The sequence below is a fragment of the Zosterops lateralis genome, assembly GCF_965231275.1.
Source record: "Zosterops lateralis genome assembly, contig: HAP1_HAP1_SCAFFOLD_49, whole genome shotgun sequence".
Lineage (NCBI taxonomy): Eukaryota > Metazoa > Chordata > Aves > Passeriformes > Zosteropidae > Zosterops > Zosterops lateralis.
This window is the reverse complement of record NW_028154614.1, coordinates 85,912-106,089: the sequence shown is the minus strand read 5'-3', so window position 1 is coordinate 106,089 and position 20,178 is coordinate 85,912. Positions and strand designations below refer to the sequence as shown.

At 54.4% G+C, this 20,178-nt stretch overlaps 1 pseudogene across 1 annotated transcript; it reads right to left on the bottom strand.

Annotated features, from left to right (window-relative positions):
• Positions 1-18,485: 18,485 nt before the first annotated feature.
• On the bottom strand, positions 18,486-19,419 carry LOC310923350 (olfactory receptor 14J1-like; annotated as a pseudogene). The gene has a single exon. The product of its transcript is annotated as an olfactory receptor 14J1-like (transcript).
• Between the last annotated feature and the right edge of the window lie 759 nt (positions 19,420-20,178).

The window sequence follows — 20,178 nt, the reverse complement described above, 5'->3', positions numbered from 1 at the left end:
CACATTTCTGTGATGGTGACTACATCACAGCTTTGCTGTTGCCCCATGACCTCCAGCTCCTCCTGTTTGTTACCCATGCTACGTGCATTGGTGTACATGCCCTTCAGCTGGGCTACTGATTTCAGCCCTAACTCAGGCTCAGTACCCTTGGGTCTGCTTCCAGGCAGCCCAGCTGCATCCCCTTCCCCCTTCAAACCTAGTTTAAAGCCCTCTCAATGAGGTCAGCCAGTTCTGAGCTAAGAACCTTCTACCCTTAACAGAGAAGGAACCACGAGCTTGAGCACTCCCTGAATTCACAGCCCCCCACCCATGGGATCATCACCCCCCATCCCACAGGTGACCAGGGAGGGGGAGCTGGGCCCAGATATCCTGGGGGGTCCCTGGTTGGGTTTTTTGGGGGGGATATCTGGAGAATGAAGAACTCCAAATCTGAGTGGAAAATGCCCCTTGGGGGGACATTGGGGGGTCCTAGTGGCAGCTGCTGGCAGAGGCAGCCTGGAGGAGCAGAGCCCTGTGTCCCCCAGGAGCCCAAAGTGGGGAGCCCAGAGAGGGGGGAGCGCCGCGATTGGCGGGACTCTCAACAGCCTGGAGAGGGGCAGGGGGGACTCCTTGGACCCCCTGCACCCCAAAGCAGAGAATAAGGGGAGAAGGTACCCTGAGTCCCAGTTGCATCGTGTGGCAACAGTGATCATTGTGTCCAGGGAGGTTACAGCCGCTGGCAGGGAAACAGACGAGACAAGTCTCTTTTGTTAAGCACGAGAGTCCATTTTATTTCCCCACTCCGAGGTGGTGTGGGAGAAGAAGGCGAAGAGAGAGAGGGCGAGAGAGGGAACCCCACTCCAGTCTGCCCTCAAGTAGAGGGTCTGGGGGCGGGCAAAGGGCAGGTAAGGGCATTGACCTGAAGCCAGTGGAGACACACTGAGGGGGAAGGAACCACAAGGCCAAGGTCATTGAGGGGGGCAGAACCGACCAAACCATTGTGTACAGAGCACACTGGAACTATCCCCTCAGGCAGGAAGGGTAGCTGGGATTTGTCTTGCCAAGGCCAAACCCTGGTTATTACATTGAGTGGCTGAAGGGACTCCACCAACACCCCCAGCATCCCGAAGTGTGGAGGTGGAAAAGGGGGGATCTTCTCATATTCCTGGGACCCCCAGCAGCCTGGGGAGGGAAGGGACTGAGTAGACAGGGACCCCCAGTTCAAGCGTGACCCCCAGCAGCTGGGACAGGGGGAACCCCTGAACACCAAAGGGGAGAGAGCAGAGACAGGGGAAATGCCTCCTGGGATACATTTTCAGGGCTGAATGTTGATGTTTGGGAGGTTTTTCTGGACTCCAGATGGGCAGTGACCCCTAGAGATGGACTTGGGCAAAACCTTAAACTCAACGTGCTCATCCCTTGTTTTCACCCCAAATCAGGACCTCCCATTCCAAACCATTGGCCAAGGGGCGGAGGAGGCTGCAAGGAAGAGGAAAATGTCCCAGAACAGTCAGGCAGGTGAGGAGGAATTCAGCGCCCTTTTCCCCCTCTCTCCTGCTCCATCTCCCAGCCCAGCACGGCCCCCGGCTGCAGGACAACCCCTCTGCCAACACCGTCCTGCTGGGGATGGACTGAGGGGATCTCTTTCCCCTTCCCTCTGACACGGAGGCAAATCCCATCCTCTCCTTGTCCTTCCTCCCCCAGACAAGGAGCTGAGGATGGAGACCAGGGAGGACAAATCCCTACAGCAGAACCTTGTGGAAAAGTCTGTTTTGAGCAGCTCCACAGTGCAAGAATCCAATGGGGAGGAAAAGCCCCAAAGATCCCTTAGGAGAAGAGGCTCTAAACCCATCCCAGGGTTTTCTGAGGAGGAAAGCTCCTCCCTGAGCTGGGAAGGTGGACAGAGCTTCAGCCAGGGCTCTGAGCTGATCAATGAGCAGCTTCATGATGGGGAGAAGCCCCACAAGTGCTTGGAGTGTGGGAAGAGCTTCAGCTGCAGGTCCCAACTGATTCGACACCAGAGGATTCACACTGAGGAGAGGCCCTACAAGTGTTCCCAGTGTAGGAAGAGGTTTAAGACCAGCTCCACTCTCCTCAGGCACCAGCGGATTCACACTGATGAGAGGCCCTTCCGCTGCCCTGACTGCAGGAAGGGCTTCAAGCGAAACTCCCACCTCATCAGGCACCGGCGCATCCACACTGGGGAGAGGCCCCACGAGTGTGGGGAATGTGGGATGAGCTTCAGCGACAGATCCAGCCTGATCTGCCACCAGAGGATCCACACCAGGGAACGGCCCTACAGGTGTGAGCAGTGTGGGAAGAGCTTCAGCCAGCGCTCCAACTTGATCCGCCACCAGAACACCCACGCTGAGGAAAGGCCATACAAGTGTGGGGAATGTGGGAAGGGCTTCAACCAGAGGGGCCACCTGATCATCCACCAAATGAGCCACACTGGGGAGAGGCCCTATGAGTGTTCTGAGTGTGGGAAGAGGTTTAAGACCAGCTCCCATCTCCTCAAGCACCAGCACATTCACAGAGAGGAGAGGCCCTTCCGCTGCCCCGACTGCAGGAAGGGCTTCAAGCAAAACTCTCACCTCATCAGGCACCGGCGCATCCACACTGGGGAGAGGCCCCACAAGTGTCCCCAGTGTGGGAAGAGCTTCTCAGACAGCTCTACCTTGACCCGACACCAACAGAGGCACCGGTAAGGGAAGCCCTGTGAGTGCCCTGACATTGGAAAGAGCTTTATCTGAGTCTCCAACTCTATTCCCCATCGGAGGACCCCTGTTGGGAAGAGTCCCAGTGACACACATTCCTAGTAACACACATTTGGAATCTCCCTGGCTGGTTTATTCCATGTCCTCCTGCTTCCCTGTATCCACTTGGAGAAATGTAGGGGCAGGGACATCTATCAGGTCTTTGAGCAACATCTGAAATTCATTGGGAAGAAGTGATTTGTTTACATCCTAAAATGTATCAGCTGCTCTGTCCAGTTCATTCTTCTGGTGGCATCAAGCAGTGCTGGATGATCTTGGAGGTCCCTTCCAACCAAAGTAATTTCAATCATCATCCTGTCAAAACAACCAAACTTGGGGTAGGAAGATTAAATAAAGAGATCCAAAGTGGCAGCATTTTACCAGGATTTTAGTGTGAATTTGGGTTGGTTCAGTGAAATATTCTGGAGGATTTAAGTGGTGCCTGTCCAGGTGGAGATGTGGCTGTCCTGACCAGTAGGTAGAATGTTTCCATCTGAGCCCGTCTGTTGTCCAGGAATTCTGGTTGTCTGTCCCAGTCCCTGGCCTGGGTCTCCCCATCCGGGGTGTCCCCCACAAAGTGCCCAAATCGCTGCTGAAGTGCCCGAGCTGCTCCTGGCTGTGAATGTTCCTGCCCACCAACCTCTCCTGGTCGATGCCATGGGGGCTGGGAGGGTTTTTACGGACTTCTGGGCGGACTGAGAGAGGCTTTTGTGGCTCTTGGGGGCATTTGTGGTGCTGGGAGGGGGTTTGGGTGCCTTCTAGGGGAATTGTGGGGGAGTTTTGGGGCCCTGTCATGGCTGTGTGTCTTGGAGAGAATTTGGGTGGGTTTTGGGGGAGATGGGAAGGAGATTTTGTGGGTTTTGGGGCCATTTACGTTGCAGGGAGTGGTGGGAGGTTTGTCGTGGCAGGAGCTGTAGGGTAGTTTGAGGAGTCTGGGAGTTGCTGTGGGGCTGGGAGGGGTTTTGGGGTGGTTGTTACTCCCCAGACCCCCAGAGCTGCCACCAGACCCCGGCTCAAACATGCTGCCAGGGTTTGGGGTCTCCATGTTGGGGTTCATCATTTCATCCTCCTCGGTCTGCAGGAGAAGGTGAGGGGGGTCCACAGGGGCCGTGTGTGTCCCCCCAGAGCATGTGTGACCCCCCCCCCATGCCGGTGTCACCCCTTTTCCCTCCCCACAGGGCTCCTGCCCCAGCTCCTGCTGCCCCAGGAGGGAATTTGGGGAGGGGGCAGAGGGTGTGCGCAGCCCCCGCCAGGGGATGACCCCGGCCCAGCCCCTTTGTTTAGCACCAAGCTGGGCTTGGGGCCACAGGAGGAAGAGACCCAGGGGAAGCAGATCCTGCAGGTGGGACGGGGCTTGGGCTCAGGGCAAGGTCCTGCCCTGCACACCTGGCTCAGGTGTGACCCTGCCCCGGGAAGGGAGCGGGACATTCCCATCCCCAGGGATCAGGGCTGGGAGCAGCACTTGGAGCACAGACATGGAAATACTGGGAGGGACTGGGACCACACTGAGGGCTACTGGGAGTGACTGGGAATGACCGGTACATGCTGGGGGTAACTGGGATATACTGGGAATGAGTGAGATCATGCTGGAAGCAACTGGAAGCACCCTGAGGACTCTGGGGTGACTGGGAATGAGCATGCTGGGGGCAGCTGGGATATACTGGGAGTGTCTGGAATGATTCTGGAGGGGACAACACTGGGAAAAACTGGGACCATGTTGGGGGAAACTGGGAGCCACTGGGAGTGACTGTGTCTGTACTGGGGCCACTGAGATCATACTGGAAGTTACGGGGACTATACTAGGGGCAACTGGGTGGAAGTGGGATCATACTGAGTGGGACTGAGATAACACTAAAGGGGGACTTGGATCATACTGGGAGTGACCAAGGGCAGGCTGAGGGCAGTTCAGACCATGTAGGGGGCAACTGGGATATACTGGGAGCAGCTGGAACTGCCCTGAGGGTGATCTGGAGTGTCTGTGGACAACTGGAATCATGCTGGAAGCAACGGGGAGGAAATGGAAGTGTCTGGGAGCATGCTGGGAGTGACTGGGATGTACTGAGAGAAACTGGGAGTCACTGGGACCGTAGTGGGAGTGACTGGAACCATGGCAATGGCCTGGGCTGGGTGCTGTGGGGCCTCAGGGTGCACAGGGAGCACTGTGACCCTGCGGGGCCTGCTGGAACCAAGGGGACATTGTGACACTCTGGGCCCGCCCTGCCCGTGGGGTGTTGCAGGAGCCCCGGGGTGCCCAGGGCAGCAGAGCAGAGCCCCTGGCTCAGGGCTCTGTTTCCTCAGAGCTGGAGCCAAGGAAAGAACAGTGGCCCCTTAAAGAAACCCTCAAGTTTCATGCAATGGCTTTCATTTATTCCCTGGAAGTTTTCCATTGGAACTCCGTCCCTCTGGAAGGGACACACACAAACCAAAGCCCCTCCTGACACCCCTCTCTGGCCCTCTGGGCACGGGGCAGCTGCTCTCAGCTGGCAGCAGGGCTCCCTGCACTCCCACAAGCTCCACTCCTGGGGAACTGGCACCACGCAGGAGCAGCCCCAGAGCCCACAGCCCGGGAACGCTGCCCCTGACCAAAAACACCCACCCAGCCTGACAGATCCATCCCTGCCCAGGAGGGTGCTGGAGCCTTTGACCTCCCTGGGGATGACCTGGCTGCAATGAAGGAAATCCAGGGCCTGCAGGCTCTGATAGAGGACAAAGAAAAAAGAGGGTCAAAATGAAAGACCTGAATTCATCCCACAAAGAAAGGAAATGGCTCCAAGAGATTTCCTGTCCTAGGGAATGGTGAGTATAACAGAACATGGTGTGGCCAAGAGCAAGAGCTGCTGCTCCAACACCATTAGAGGAGCATCTTTCTAAGTGAAGGCAGATTAGGGTATTTTTTTGTTCTTATCACTTGTTTACCAGGGCCAGTGTGTCCAAGGCATGGGAAGCACCAGAGAGATCCCTCAGTGCCTGACTGACAGCTGCCATCTCTCCTTCAGCCACAACATCCTCTAAAGTGCCTCTGTCCACGTATTCCATGAGCAGCCACAGTTCCTCAAGGACAAGGGAGCTCAAAGATAAAATGAGTGGCCTGGAGATCAATGGGCACAGCTAAATCACCTCATGGAAAAGACTCCAGCTGAGTCTTGTTCCCAGGTTACTTGTAAATGAAAACAGAATCAAATGGAGAGACATTCCTTCAAGGCCAAACAGTCCTTGGAATCTGCACAGTCTGAATGGGAAAGGCACATCCCTGAAAAAGGAGATGTCTCAGATGGCAAGCAAGGGAGAAGGGCAGTTTAGCACCAGCAGGATAAATCTGGCAGCAGGACGCAGCCCATCAGCTGGTTCCCCATCCTAACTCATCAATGCCACCAGGAACTCCAGGAACAAGGCATGGCAACTTTCACAGTTCTCCATGGGAGGGAGTGAGGGGCAGGCAAGGCAAGGCAAAGGAGGTGTGTACAAGGCAAGGCAAGGCAGGGTCATGCCAGGCAAGGCAAGGGAGAGGAAGGCAAGGCCAGGCCAGGTATGGGTAGAGCAGGCAAGGAGACAAAAGGGTGGGCAAGACAAGGAAGTCAGTGGGGGCAGAGAAAGGGAGGGTGTGCAAGGGAAGAGAAATGAGAGGTAGGCAAGGCAAGGCAAGGCAGGGGAGGGGAAGAGAGGCAAGGCAAGGGATGGGTCTGCAAGGCGAGGTAAGGGGGAGGTGGGCAGTGAAAGCAAAGGCTGATATTGGGACCCCTCTGGGTTTGGCTCCTGCAGAGCACACAGTGGGTCAGACCTTGGGCTGAGGGAAGGGGTCCCATGTAAACCCAGCAGAGGCATTGCTCTTTGAAGAGGGCATTCTGCAGGGAGAAAGGAGAAGACACTTTCCTGTGTCCCGAGATTCCCCCTCCTCCTTTGGCAGCCATACCCCAATCAATCAGTACCAGAGTTCATATGATCACTTCCATGCCAGGGAGCACAAGGCACTCAAAACTGAACCCTGCAGGAGCCCAGCCCTGCCTGCCCATTTTGAGGTTGTGGGGGAATGGAATTTCAGTATGAGTTGACCCACAATGATACTTTGCCACTTGTGGGTTTCTCACAGCCTTAGAAGTTGTGTGAGATCTCTGTCCCAGCACCTGCTCACCCTTCAAATGCACACACGTGCCTGGGGGCAATTCAGGTTCCCAGCAGTGGTGGCTGCTTCCCTTTGAAACAGGAGCTGTTGACTTCTCCTGTGTGCTTAACTCCCTTCTAACTATTAGAAAGCAAGTGAGTAAAGGAAATTACCCTTGAGGAAGGGGACCAGAAGCTTGAAAAAAGGATAAAATACATCTGAATTATGAATGAAATCTATTTCATTCATTTATTTAGTACTAATCTATTATTACAAACAAAAACATTTTTCTGAGCTGAAGCTACTCACACCCTGGAAAGATTTTCCCATTGCTTTATTATTTAAAGGCTGTCCCCAGCCTGTGGAGCAGCCCGGCTCTCTGCCCCTCTGCCCACAGGGCTGCAGCACTCCCAGCTCCCCCAGGAGCCACAAGAGGGTTGGCAGAAGGACAGGTGTCCTCAGCAGTGACGGCACCACTGCACTGTTCTCCCTGCTCTGCCCCTGTGGAGACTCGGGATGGCCAAATCCCCCCAGGCTGCAAATTCCCCAGCACAGGGACCATTCCCCTCGGGAGCAGCCCACGCCCAATTTGGTTCCGGGATGGGCTGGTGAGTCCTGTCCCAGGGAGAGGCACCCAGGGCCGGCTGCTGCCACTCCCTGCTCCAAGTGCCTCCTTCCAGCCGGGCTATGGGGCTGCTGAAGCTGCTCTGGGCTCTGCCAGGGCTCTGCTGGGGCTCAGCTCTCGGCCACGCTGGGCCTGCTGCCCATCACATTGCTCCAGGCACCTGAATCACACCGGGAAAGAAGGGAAACTTGCAAGCGAGTTGAGATTCAATAGTTTTTATTGAAAAAATCCTAACTAGCCAACAGAAAGCTGTTCTCAAGTGCTGCATCTCCTCTCCACCCACGTGTCCTGTCTCCTCTAGGCCAGCTCTTGTTCTCCAGTTGCTCCTTGCAGGCCACAAGGAGCCAGCAAACACCCTGTGTAGACACCATGGGCAGGTTTTAAATGCTAAGTTTATTTTATATTCAACTAGTTAATTTGGTATTAGACTTAACCTTTCCTCAAAAAATTGCCCAATTTTAGAATATTCACACAGTGTGAATTTGCCTTATTTTCTATGTGTTATGTTTACCTGAAGAATGTTTCAAAGAGAAACACATTTAATATTTTTATGTCTTCTCATTTTCATAAGGAAATCTGACTGGCTTTGTTTTCTTCTGGTACTGCAGGTTTCAGACCCATTCCTTGCAGTCGAATTGAAGATGAGTTTCATGGCATAGAATAGAAGAATCTACCACAGAGAATGAAGGGTAACAGGTTAAAATTAATCTTATTTGGATTATGACTTGTGATCCTTATAAAAACCCTTTCCAAGGGCTGGGTTTTCAAGCTGGAGGATGAAGTACAGTGAATTTCTCTGGATAATGCTGGAGCCCATCTCAGCAGATGCAGAAATGGGACAGAATCCAGAATTTGGAGTGTGAATTTTGGCTCCTGGCCCTGCCCCAAAGGAGAGACAGGATGTCCCCTGCAATGTCTGCATGGAGCAGACAGAACAGATGGGGAAGTGTCTGCAGGGCCCCTGGGAGGGAATCTTGGGGTTCCTGTCAGCAGGATCCTTTTGTAGCTTCAGCCTGGGCTGGGCAGCACTTCCATCTGCAGCTTCCATGTGCTGCTCCAGCAGCTGCTGCTGGGGACCCTGAGGGAAGAGGCCCCGGGAGGGATGGAAATGCTGCAGGGACAGCACCAGCCAGGGCCAGGAATGAGCTTTGCCTTCCTGGCTGGTGCAATGAGGCTCCTTTGGTGCAAGAGGAGGCAAAGATAAAGTCAAGTTCAACAGTTCAAGGAAAAATGTAGAAAATTGGAAGCCTCTAAAAATGCCACGCACATTCATCTGTTAGCTCTTCAGTGTCAGTCCTTGTGAAAAGCCTTTCCAGTTTTCCTTTGGATTCCAGGCTCCACAGCTGGGCTTCAGAGTTCAACTACTAATTGGTTTTTTCCAGGTTTCTAAACAGAATTTATCATCTCTTGTCATTTTTTTCTGCCTTCCTGACCTTGAAAAAGAGATTCTGTGCTCCTGTGAGGCACATCTGGAGGGGTGGTTGGCAACCATGGAATCCTCTGGGAAAGCACTTGATTGACTTCAGGGCAGGGGTGGAGAGCTCAGCCTGAGGACAGAACTGTTCCAGATGCCTCTGTCCATGCCCAGCTCCTTACAGCTGAGTCCCTGAAAACACACGGTGGTTTATAGGGATTTATTTTCCCCTCCTGTTCACTTGGAGATGATTTTGGGATCCTTTAGGGGAACATCTGACCAGCCCCTGTCCCCATTCCATTTTATTCTCTCCACTTTGGAGTTGGCCTGCTGGGTTTGACATGGAAATTGGTAGTGTCTCCCCGTTCTTCCCTCCACCCCTCAATTGTAACATGTATTAAACCCTGCAAATAGCCTCATTTATCTGATGGGGAAGATGCGAGGTGAAGAAAGTTAATAGGATTTTGTTTTCATGAACCCTGTGATGGTAAAGAAAAATGAGGTTTGTCATTTTGGTGTGGGGCTGGGTGTTGGGATTTGGAAGTTTATTTCTTGTTCTTGTTCTTATTATTCATTAGTATTACCTTTCATTGGTAAGACTTTTAAATCTTAGACATTATTAACAATGGCTAGATGTCACTCACTGGGAAAATTCCCTTGCTTTTCCTACCAAGATTAAACTGTACAGTCAACTCCAAGTAGCCAGTGGATTCGAAAGGTGGAAAATCCTGTTAATGGTGAGTTTGGTGTGGTTTGGAGCTGGGGAAGGGTCTCATCCCCTCCCGGAGGTGCCCCAAGCCCGCTCTGCTGCCACGTCTGCACTGGCGGCCCCTCAGGGCTGCCCTGCCCTGGGGACATGGTGGGACCCCCCTCCTGCCAGGGCTGAGGCTCCTCATGGCCCCTCAGAGCCCTTCATGGCCCCACAGAACCTCTCCTGGCCCCTCATGGCCCCTCACGGCCCTTCATGGCTCTTCATTTCCACTCAAAGCTCTTCATGGCATCTCACAGCCCTCACAGCCCCTCTTGGTCTCTCACAGCCCCTCATGGCCCCTCATGGCCCCTCACAGCCCTTCACAACCTCTCACATCCTCTCAAAGCTCCTCATGGCGTCTCACAGACATTCATGGCTCCTCATTTTCCCTCACAGCCTCGACACTCCCTCACAGTTTCTCACAGCCCTTCACATCCTTTCATGGCCCCTCACGGCCCCTCATGGCCCCTCACAGCCCCAGGCATGGGGCTCCTCCCAAAGGAGGAGGGGTCGGGCCCTGCTTGTTCTCCTTTCATTTCGGTCCCTTCCCAGCCCTGAGGAAAGAAAGGCTGCAATGGAGCCTTTCCCCAGCCTTTCCCTCTGGGTTCATTGCGGCTGAAGCTCTGTGCTGGCGCTGGCCCCAGCGCCAACATCCCCGCAGCCCCGCAGGCCTTTGGTGTCCCCCCGTGTCCATTCCCTGTCCCCGAGTCCCGCCCGGCTCTGGCAGCAGCAGGAGCCGCAGCGCAGCGGGCGCCGGCCCGGCCCAGCCGGGGCTCCCGGGCAGGAGCAGCAGCAGCGCCGGCCCCTTCCCACCTGCTCCTGCCTCGCCTTCCAAGGCCTTTGTCCACCTCAATTCGGCACTAGAGCAACAATCACCCACCAACAGCCCTGAGTGCTCAGGGCCCGCCTGTGCTGCCCTGACCCAGCCTGCAGAGAAAGAAAGGATCGGCTTCCAGCGCTGTTTTCAGCACTGTTTTACTCACCCTGAGGTGACAGCAGGAGGTGCTGCTGCCTTTGCCTTGGCAATTGTAGATCATGGCTGCTCTTGTCCCTCTTCTGGTGGCCACTTGAACTTTATCAGTAAAACTGCAATTGCCCTTTTTGATCAGTGCCACACAGAGGTGCTTTTATGATAGGAAACTCTGGCATCATGAGTAGCAGATCTCCAAATGTTCACAAGTCCCTGAACACAAAGTTGAGGAGAATTAAAGCCACACAGGCCACATTTACAGCACTCAAACACAGCCCTGTTGCTGCTGCTGCTGCTGAAATAGAATCACCCGGTAGACACCGTCACAGAAATTGCCTCTGCAATGTCAAATAAAATGAAGAAAGTCCACCAGGAGAAAGAGAAAACAGAACTCCTCGACTGGCTTAATTGCTTCCTCCGAGCAGCAGCAGCAGCAAGTGGAGATGGGCAGAGGTATTTGCAGCTGCTGCTGATCCCAGCTGGAGCCCAGCCTGCTGCCCAGGGCCAGCGGGAACCTGAGCCCAGCCCGGGCAGCTCCCGCAGTGTCGGGAGCTCAGCGCAGGCGGGGCCAGGCCCAGAGCCCCGGGCACGGCCGCCCATTGCGGGGCAGCGGCGCAGGCGGAATGTCCTGCGGCCCAAACCTCCTGCTCCTGCCACACAGCAGCGCCCATCCTTCTCCCCCTGCTCCTCCTCTCCCAGCACACCACCAATTCCAGCTCCCAGGAGCCTTCCCAAGACAGGGCTCAGGCTCCTGTTGCAGCCTGAGTGTCCCTGCAGAGGAACAGGGCATCTTTCAGGCACTTCCACAAGCTCAGGCTTCTCATTTCATGAGGCATCTGGAAGGAAAATGGCCTTTTGCAGAAACACAACAGCAGATGGAATGGATTAGAAATTATTAGAAAAAAAATGACCCTTCTTCTAGACAAAGTTCACCAAGTCATTTCTTTCATTTCTCCTTTTCAGATTCTTTCAGTCATCTACTTGGTGACTTTCAGCTTGTTCTGGTGCTTTTCATGAACTGATTGTACTCTTTATTTAGATCAATGCATGAGATGTCGAATCATCTAAACTGAACACAGAAACAATCTCCCTCTTTCAGCCAATTATCATGTTCTAGATCACTTTTCAGGTATCCATGGGGAAGTTGGAATGATTATCACACAGCTCTCCACTCCTGGCTGCAGGCTCTGGAGATTCTTTCTCTGCATTCAGCCAGGCTTATATTCTCTAACAGTTCCTGGTACCACATCATGTATTCTTAGAGTAGAACAGTAACAATGAAAACCTCACCAATGGCACAACTCCCCAGTCCGCAGGGAAAAAGAAGAAGCTGTAAAGCTCTCCAAACATTTGACCTGCTTTGCTGCAAGAGTCATGCTGCACACACAGTGTGGAAAGCCAAGAGAAGCTGCAGTTGGTGGCACATCTTGTGACAGAAGTTTGACCTCGTTCTCCAGGAAAGGTTCTTTAAAAGAGCAGACAAGTCTGTGAAGAAGGTTCCTGGAAACCTGAAACAGCTTTCCAGAAGTGAAATGAAAATGGAAAGAAACAATCCAAGATGTTTTCTGCTATTGATTTCTGTGCTCCCCTTTTCCAGTTTCTCCTACTTCTCCATCCCATTCATTCCAAATGGATCTCACCTCTAAGACTGATGGCTTAGCCAGTTTTAGACACTGTAAAATACCATGAGCTACACACAGTTTGCCTTCCCCTGTTCTTGTTGGAAAGCAATGCTGGAGCCACAAGTGCAGGGCTTGAGTCAGGCATGAATCCTACAGGCAGGGAATGTGCCCTGACAGTGTGTGAGCCTGAGCAGGGCCAATGCCCAGCAGCGTTGCTGTGCTCGGGTTCCATGGAAGTGTCGTCCCTGCATTTCTTGGTTTCGAAGTGTTTGAGTCTTTGCAGCAGCTTCTCACGCTGCTTCATGTAAACAATATAGTATTCTTAGAAATTATCTCTATGTTTTGCATTCTTGTTCTCTGAGAGAGAACTTGACTGATGGTCATATTGACCAATGGAGTCAGGAGGTTGTAACCTCTTTGGGCCAATCTTGGCCCTCTGTACAAAATGTATATAAGCCTATTGGAGTCAGATAATAAAGAGCTTTCCATGTTTCACCAAGCTGCTGCCTGCTGTCCTCTGTCAAGGTCCACTCCCACGTCACAACGTGTTGCCCCTCTAAAGGCTGGGGTAACAAGTGGTGACCCCTCCGTGTCTGGACTGCAGCTGGGTCGCAGTGGTGACCCCAGACGTGTGGGAAGAGGTTCTCCTGTCGCAGTGGTGACCCCTCCGTGTCTGGACTGCAGCTGGGTCGCATCTGCTGACCCTTTGTGTCTGAACGGCACATCTGGACACTGTCCGTGTCTGAACGGACTCCTGACGTGGGAGAACAGGTCACACCGGTGACCTCCGACTGCAAGAGAGACTGCACGTCGGTGGACCTGTCTGCCCAGTGAGAGACTGAGCCTGCTCTGCCTGAGGTATCGTGGTAAGAGATAATGATTTCTAAACCATCCTCAGATGAGGAAACCCTCATGGTGGACCTTTGCCTTGAGGTCCTGAGGAGAGAAGAAGTCTCCTTTCCTGGAGATGCTCTCCAGAAATTGTTCTATTATGCTAGAACTCATGGGTTTTTTTGCATCCTTGAAGAAGTTTTTTCTACAGCAGAGTGGAAGTCTTTGGGCGACTATCTGCTCCAGGTTTTTTTTGCAAATCGCAGTGTGAAACTTTTGAAATTGATAGCCACCTGGAGCAGGCTGGAGAAAGTGCTGCCTAAATTGCAGCCTTCCAGCTCTGAGGATGGCTCCAGCCTCATCAGGCTGGGTTCCAGGGAAGACGGTGGAGTCGTTCCGCCTGTCCCGGCTCCACGGAGACGGGCAGGACAGCCGACTCCCCTTCCTCGGAAACGCAGCAGCATGGCGGGAAGCCTGCCTGCTCTCAGTGCACCAGCTGAGGCGGGCACGGGGTCTTCTGCTGAGCAGACCCCTCCCCAACCCACGCCTCGTCGGCGATGGAGTGTGGAAAAACTCGGGGCTTCTGAGAGCCCCTCGGGATCAGCCCCCCCTCCCAGCCCCGTGCCGCCGCGGAAAAAGCGGCGACAGAGGCGAAAAATCGCCTCCCCCACTTCCCTCCCCCCCCATGTTTTCCCGGCCTTGGAAGCGCCGGGAGCACTCTTGGATCGGGGGGGCGGGGTGTTTTTTGTGGACTGTCCGCACTGTGGGGCATCGGTGGAATGTTCCGTGCGGCAGGGCAGCGCGGGATCGCGCCGTCCCAGGGCGCCGGGCAGGGCGGCCGTTCCCCCCCGCGGCGGGGACTTGCAGGGCACACACAGGTCTGTGCAGTTTGGCGACAAGCCAAGTGCCCCGCCGGAGCGGGGGTGGGGCCTTGCCCAGCCTGTGAGGGGCGGGGCGGCCCCGAAAAGCGGTGGGGCTGGCCCAGGGCGGGCAATGCAGCCTGCCCAGCCCCCGCGGGTGGGGGCGGTCCCAAGAAGTGAAGGGACCAGCCCAGGGCCACCCCCCACGGCCTCGGGGCGGGAGAAAACCCCCTGCAGCAGCTGGTGCCGCCCTTGAGAAAGGGCGGGCCAGCCCCGCGCCGAGCGGCTGCGAAGCCGGCCGGCATCGGAGCCACAGCCGCAGCTCCGCCTGTGAAACCAGGGCCGGGACAGCCTCCCAGCCCCCCCACTCCCCCCGTGCCTGTGGGGGCAGCGCTTGGCAGGCGGGACACGCCTCCTGCAGCGCTGCGATCTCCTCCCGTGCCAGCCCCGCGCCGCGCGGGGTGGGCAGCGGCTGCTGGTCCAAAAGCGGCGCCGAGGGACACGCCCCTCCCTGCCGATCGAGGCACTCCCCCCGCGCCCGTGGGGGCAGCGCTTGGCAAGTGGGACACACCCCTGCCAGTGCTGCTTTCCCCCCCCGCGCTGAGCAGGAGCAGCGCGGCGGAGGCAGCTGCAGCCGATCTGTCAATTTTAAAGGGACAGTGCGGCCACAAGCAGGTGTTTTCCCGCTGCAGAGGGTCCCGGGGTGCGGGACTTCCCCCAGTCTCGGGTGATGTCCCAGCTGAGGCTGATGCTGTGGGTGGCTGTGGGTCAGCACAGCGCCCCCTGCAGGGCAGGGATGGATTCCCCAGCTCTGCAGGTGCAGTGAGAAAAGCTCTCACCCCTGTCTCTGTGAAACGCACAGGACAGGATTTAGACGTCAATGATGCCTCATCTAATGCTCAGGCCAGCAAGACTAATGCTAGGGCCAACAAGAAACAAAGAAAGAGAGTGCAAAAAAGAGGAATCACTCCCTTGTTTCTTTGTGGGAGGTGTGGACGGCCAAATCACATGGCAGATGTTTGCAAGGCAATCCATGTGAAAGGCCAGCCTCTGTCAAAAGGGCAGTGGGGTGCAAAGAGGAAGCGTGCTCGGACAGAAGAGTCTTCCCAGTCCCCACAGCCGATGGAGGTTTGATGGGAAAGTTCAGTCCCATACCCATCTCTCCCTGTCAGTGTCCCTGAAGGGACCAAAATTGTTTAATTTGTGTTTGAGTTTTCTGTTCACAGGACAAAGAGTCGGTGGTGAGAAGGCAGTTGCTCTGAAGTATTGAGCTGCCTGGATTTCACTGGACTGTTGCTCTGATCAGAGACTGTCCTGGAACAATTTGGAACGGACACTGCGATTTTTTCCTTTGCTGTTTGGCAGCTGGAATGGACTGTCTTTCAAGATCCATTCATCGCCCTTCGTGACTTGTTTGGGAGCTGATGAACCAGGATCATCTGGAAATTTCAACCAGTCCTGGGACGTTCCTGTGTTCTGCATCGAAACAGAACTCTGGGGACTGGAGGTTTTTATAACACCTCCAAAAAAGCCAATCCTCAATTCTGAATCTGAATGATTGTTTTCTGTGATTCATTTGTATCCTGCAGGTATCACTGGCTGATGAATGTCCAATTCCTTGCACGTTCTGGAATGGGTCATTTTTGCCCCATCTGCCACAAGGCGGCAAAATATTGTTTGAAAAAACAAACAATCAAAATATTTTTTTTTTTGTTTGAGCTAATTATTGCTCAATTTCAGCCGCAAAAATGGCAATCAATCATTTTTGTATGAGCTCATTGCTCGATTGATAATGCAGGCAACAATGCTTGTGAATTTGATGGGTGCAGATTTTTGTAAAATTCATACTCTCAGTATTATGGGAGGAATTTGAATGGAGCTTTGCAAGCAGTGTTTTCCTGCCAAATACTCTGGAGCCATGAGCTGTTGCGAGTGGCAAGAATCCTTTGGATTTCTTTTTGCGGCCCAAAAATATTCAGAAATTTAGTGCAAGGGCCCACTGTCTTTACAGACGATTTGGGAGGATGAAGTAGGCCAGTGTTCCTTGGAAGGATGATTTTGAAGGCAAGTTTTGGAAGCCCCTGAGGATGGGCAGCCCATTTGGTTGTTTGGGGCTGCTGTCATGGCATTTCCACACTTTTCCCAGAAACTTTTTCATTTAGTCACGGATTCAACTTCTGTGGTCGACATGGCACACAGATGGGTTGTTCAATTTAAAAGGAGTCAGCAATGTTATTTGTTCCATTTGCTGAAGAACCTTTTGTTGTGCCACAGAGGCCTGGTTCTCCAAAAACAAAAACGGGGAACGCAGGGTGAAACCCCGCAAATTCAATTGGCAAAGGCTTTGCATGCCATGGAGCACCTTACAGGTGCCACAGAATTTCACTAACCCTGCAATGTGAAAAGCAAGAAACCGTGACCAAATGAAGGTCAACAGAGGAGGAACCACTGGTCCTCCCATGGGAACAGAAATTGAACTGTAGTTCATTTTCTTTTTTCCCTTTTTCTTTTTTTAAAGGTAAAAAGGGTGAGATGCCGTCCCTGAATTTCTTGCTTTCAAGTGTTTGAGTCTTTGCAGCAGCTTTCTCACGCTGCTTCATGTAAACAATATTATATTCTTAGAATTTATCTGTATGTTTTGCATTCTTGTTCTCTGAGAGAGAACTTGACTGATGGTCATATTGACCAATGGAGTCAGGAGGTTGTAACCTCTTTGGGCCAATCTTGGCCCTCTGTACAAAATGTATATAAGCCTATTGGAGTCAGATAATAGAGAGCTTTCCATGATTCACCAAGCTGCTGCATGCTGTCCTCTGTGAAAGTCTTCTCCCACGTCACAACGTGTTGCCCCTCTAAAAGGCTTAGGGTAACAGTGAGGAGCAGCTGCGGGAGCTGGGCTTGTTTCTCCTGGACAAGAGGAGGCTCAGGGGGGACAAGGCAGTGTCAGGGCACAGCTTGGACTTGATGATGTCCAAGGTCATTTGCAGCCTTGCTGATTGTGTGATTCTCTGAAAGCAGCCTTGCAGCAGTGTCAGGATGAGGCGTGGGCCTCCTCTTCAGAAGGTGCAGCAGCCCAGGTCCCTCAGCTTCTCCTGACAGCCCCAAAGCCCATCCTGTCAGTCCTGCAGAGCCTCTGCAGCTCCTCCTCATGGCCCACAGCCAGACACAGCAGCCCAGATGTGCCCCCCTGGCCTGGGGTGCCTCTGGCAAGGGAGCAGCCCCAGGCACTGCAGGAGCCTGCAGACAATTCCTGAAGCACTTGGAGGATGATCCTGCTCCCCAAGGGACGTTCTCATGGTGCCAGCTCAGGAACTGTAATGGGGAGTGAGGCCAGAGAGGAAAGGGCAACCAGGGTTGGGCTGTTTGCAGGGGAGGGAACAGGGGAAGGCCACAGAAAGAAATTTGTGCCAGGGAAAGGTAAAGAAAGCCAAGGTGAAGCAAAGGAAATGTTCAGGGCAGTTTGGGGGTGGCTGCCAGGCAGCCCTGGCTCTGAGCATCAACGTCTGCAGTGGCACAGGAAACTCAGAGCTGATGGGAACAAACTCTCTGTGTGACTTGAGAGGCCACGCCAAAGCTGAGTGGTTTCCCTGCTGTGGCCCAGCCCTTCCTGGCCCCAGGGGCTGATGGCATTTGTGCTCCCTCAGGTTCATCTCCCCACACCAACAGCTTGGGGGTGCTGAGGCCTGCTCTGGGCAGTGCAAACAGGGGCTCCTGAGGCAGTGCTGCCGTGTCTGTGCCTGCAAGGATGCGGCCCCTGTGTGAGCTGGGGGAGAGGCCAGGGCTGCCCAGGGGGGATGTCGTTGGCAGGTGCCTGAGGACGCTCTGGGACGCTGCCCTGGGGTGTCCAGCGCAGTGGGGATGGATCAGCCCCTGCTCTGCTGCTCCTTCCCGTCTCCCCCAGGGCCCTTGCAGAGCCCCAGCCCTGCTGTTTGCCCCCAGCCTGCCCAGGGCCAGCCTGGGGCTGCTCCCGGGGCTTTTCTGTGCTGAGCATTGGCCTGGGTGTGTTCTGGAGAGAGCCTGGGCAAGGAGCCTGGAGCCCCCAGGCCCTGCCCTGAGGCGTCAGCGCTGCCCCAGCAGTGCCCATGGCCTGTCCCTGCTGCAGCCCCGGCACTGCCACCCCCAGCCCTGTGCCCGGCCCCGAGAGCCCTCAGGCCCTACAGCAACACCAGGGCCAGGAGGGCAGCGGGGCAGGGCCACGGCAGCAGCACTGGCAGCACCAAGGGCTGCTGCTCCTGGGCACAGCTGCTGTGCCAGCCCTGATCTGCCTCCAGCTCTGCACACAGACATTGCTGCTGCAGCTGCACAGAAGGGAACAAAAGGGGCATCTCTGCAGAAAACTTGTCTGGGAGTTCTTTGAATTCCTTTAAAGCCACCAGGAGTGCAGCCCCTCAATGACACAGTCTGTGGCGACAGGTAAGGTGGAGAGAGAAACAAAATGAGAAATTGCATAAACAATGACATTGCTTTGTGGACAAGATTAAAAAGTAAAACAGATAAAAAGAACCGCTAAAATGAAACCAACAAGAATTCTCAAAGAAGACTTTTATTATAAGTGATTTGCAGAAATTGGTCAGCAGTTTATTGTTTCTGAAAACATCCAGTCATCAGTCTCCACACTGCAGCCTTGAGCTCCTGGTTCCTCAGGCTGTAGATGAGGGGGTTCAGGGCTGGAGGCACCACTGAGTAAAGAACTGAAACTGCCAGATCAAGGGGTGGGGAGGAGATGGAGGAAGGCTTCAGGTGAGCAAATGTGCCAGTGCTGAGGAACAGGGAGACCACAGCCAGGTGAGGGAGGCAGGTGGAAAAGGCTTTGTGCCGTCCCTGCTCAGAGGGGATCCTCAGCACAGCCCTGAAGATCTGCACATAGGAGAAAACAATGAACACAAAACAGCCAAAAAAATGGACAGGCACTAACAGCAATGAGCCCAAGTTCCCTGAGGTTGGAGTGTGAGCAGGAGAGCTTGAGGATCTGGGGGATTTCACAGAAGAACTGGCCCAGGGCATTGCCATGGCACAGGGGCAGGGAAAATTTATTGGCTGTGTGCAGGAGAGCGTTGAGAAAGGCACTGGCCCAGGCAGCTGCTGCCATGTGGGCACAAGCTCTGCTGCCCAGGAGGGTCCCGTAGTGCAGGGGTTTGCAGATGGACACGTAGCGGTCGTAGCACATGATGGTCAGGAGAGAAAACTCTGCTGACATGAAAAACATAAAGAAAAGAACCTGTACAGCACATCCTGTGTAGGAGATGTTCCTGGTGTTCCAGAGGGAATTGTGCATGGCTTTGGGGACAGTGGTGCAGATGGAGCCCAGGTCACTGAGGGCCAGGTGGAGCAGGAAGAAGAACATGGGGCTGTGCAGGTGGTGGCCGCAGGCTGCGGCGCTGATGACGAGGCCGTTGGCCAGGAGGGCAGCCAGGGAGATGCCCAGGAAGAGGCAGAAGTGCAGGAGCTGCAGCTGCCTCGTGTCTGCCAATGGCAGCAGGAGGAAGTGGCTGATGGAGCTGCTGTTGGACATTTGTGGCATCTTGGCATGGGCATCTGTAAAAAGAGTAATCATGGAATAGTTCAGTTTGGAGAGGACTTTCAATATCCCAGCCCAGGGCTCTGCTGCCTGGAGCTGTCCCTGCCTGCAGCTGCTTCCCTGTGCCCAGGGCTGGGCCCTGCCAGTGCTGCCAGAGCCCAGCCCAGCCCTGGGGGCTCAGCTCTGCCCTGCAGAGCCCTCCCAGCTCAGGCACTGCCCAGGGGCAGCTCTGGCTCTGCAGGCTCTGATGGCAACCTCAGAGCAACGCTGAGGAGGCTGGAAAAGTGATTCTGGTGCTGCCTGCAAGAGGCCCTTTGCTGATTTCTGTCACTGCCTGGTTTAGTAAGGTCTGAGAGAAAATTACTTGGTTCTTTTTTCGCAACCTGAACTGAGAGACTAATGTCTATGTGCAATTTCCCATCCAGACAACAGACAACAGTAGATTTATAAAGCAAGATTTCCCCATTTATGCAGCCCCTGCCTCACTGTACTCCCTGCATAATCTGCTTGGAAATGTTCGGCAATTAAACGTCATGTTGGGAGCATTCCTCAAAAATGCAGCACCCTCACCACAGAAGTAGAACCCTTCCAAGCCTTACCAGCTGTCTCCTTCCACCCAGATCTTGTCCCCCAGTGCTGGCAGCAGCTCCCAGGGCTGGCTGAGAGCTGTCCCTGGCAGGCAGCAGAGTCCCTGCCCCAGCACAGCGCCCTGGGCTGCAGGACCCTGCTCTGCAGGACAGCCCTGGGCACCCC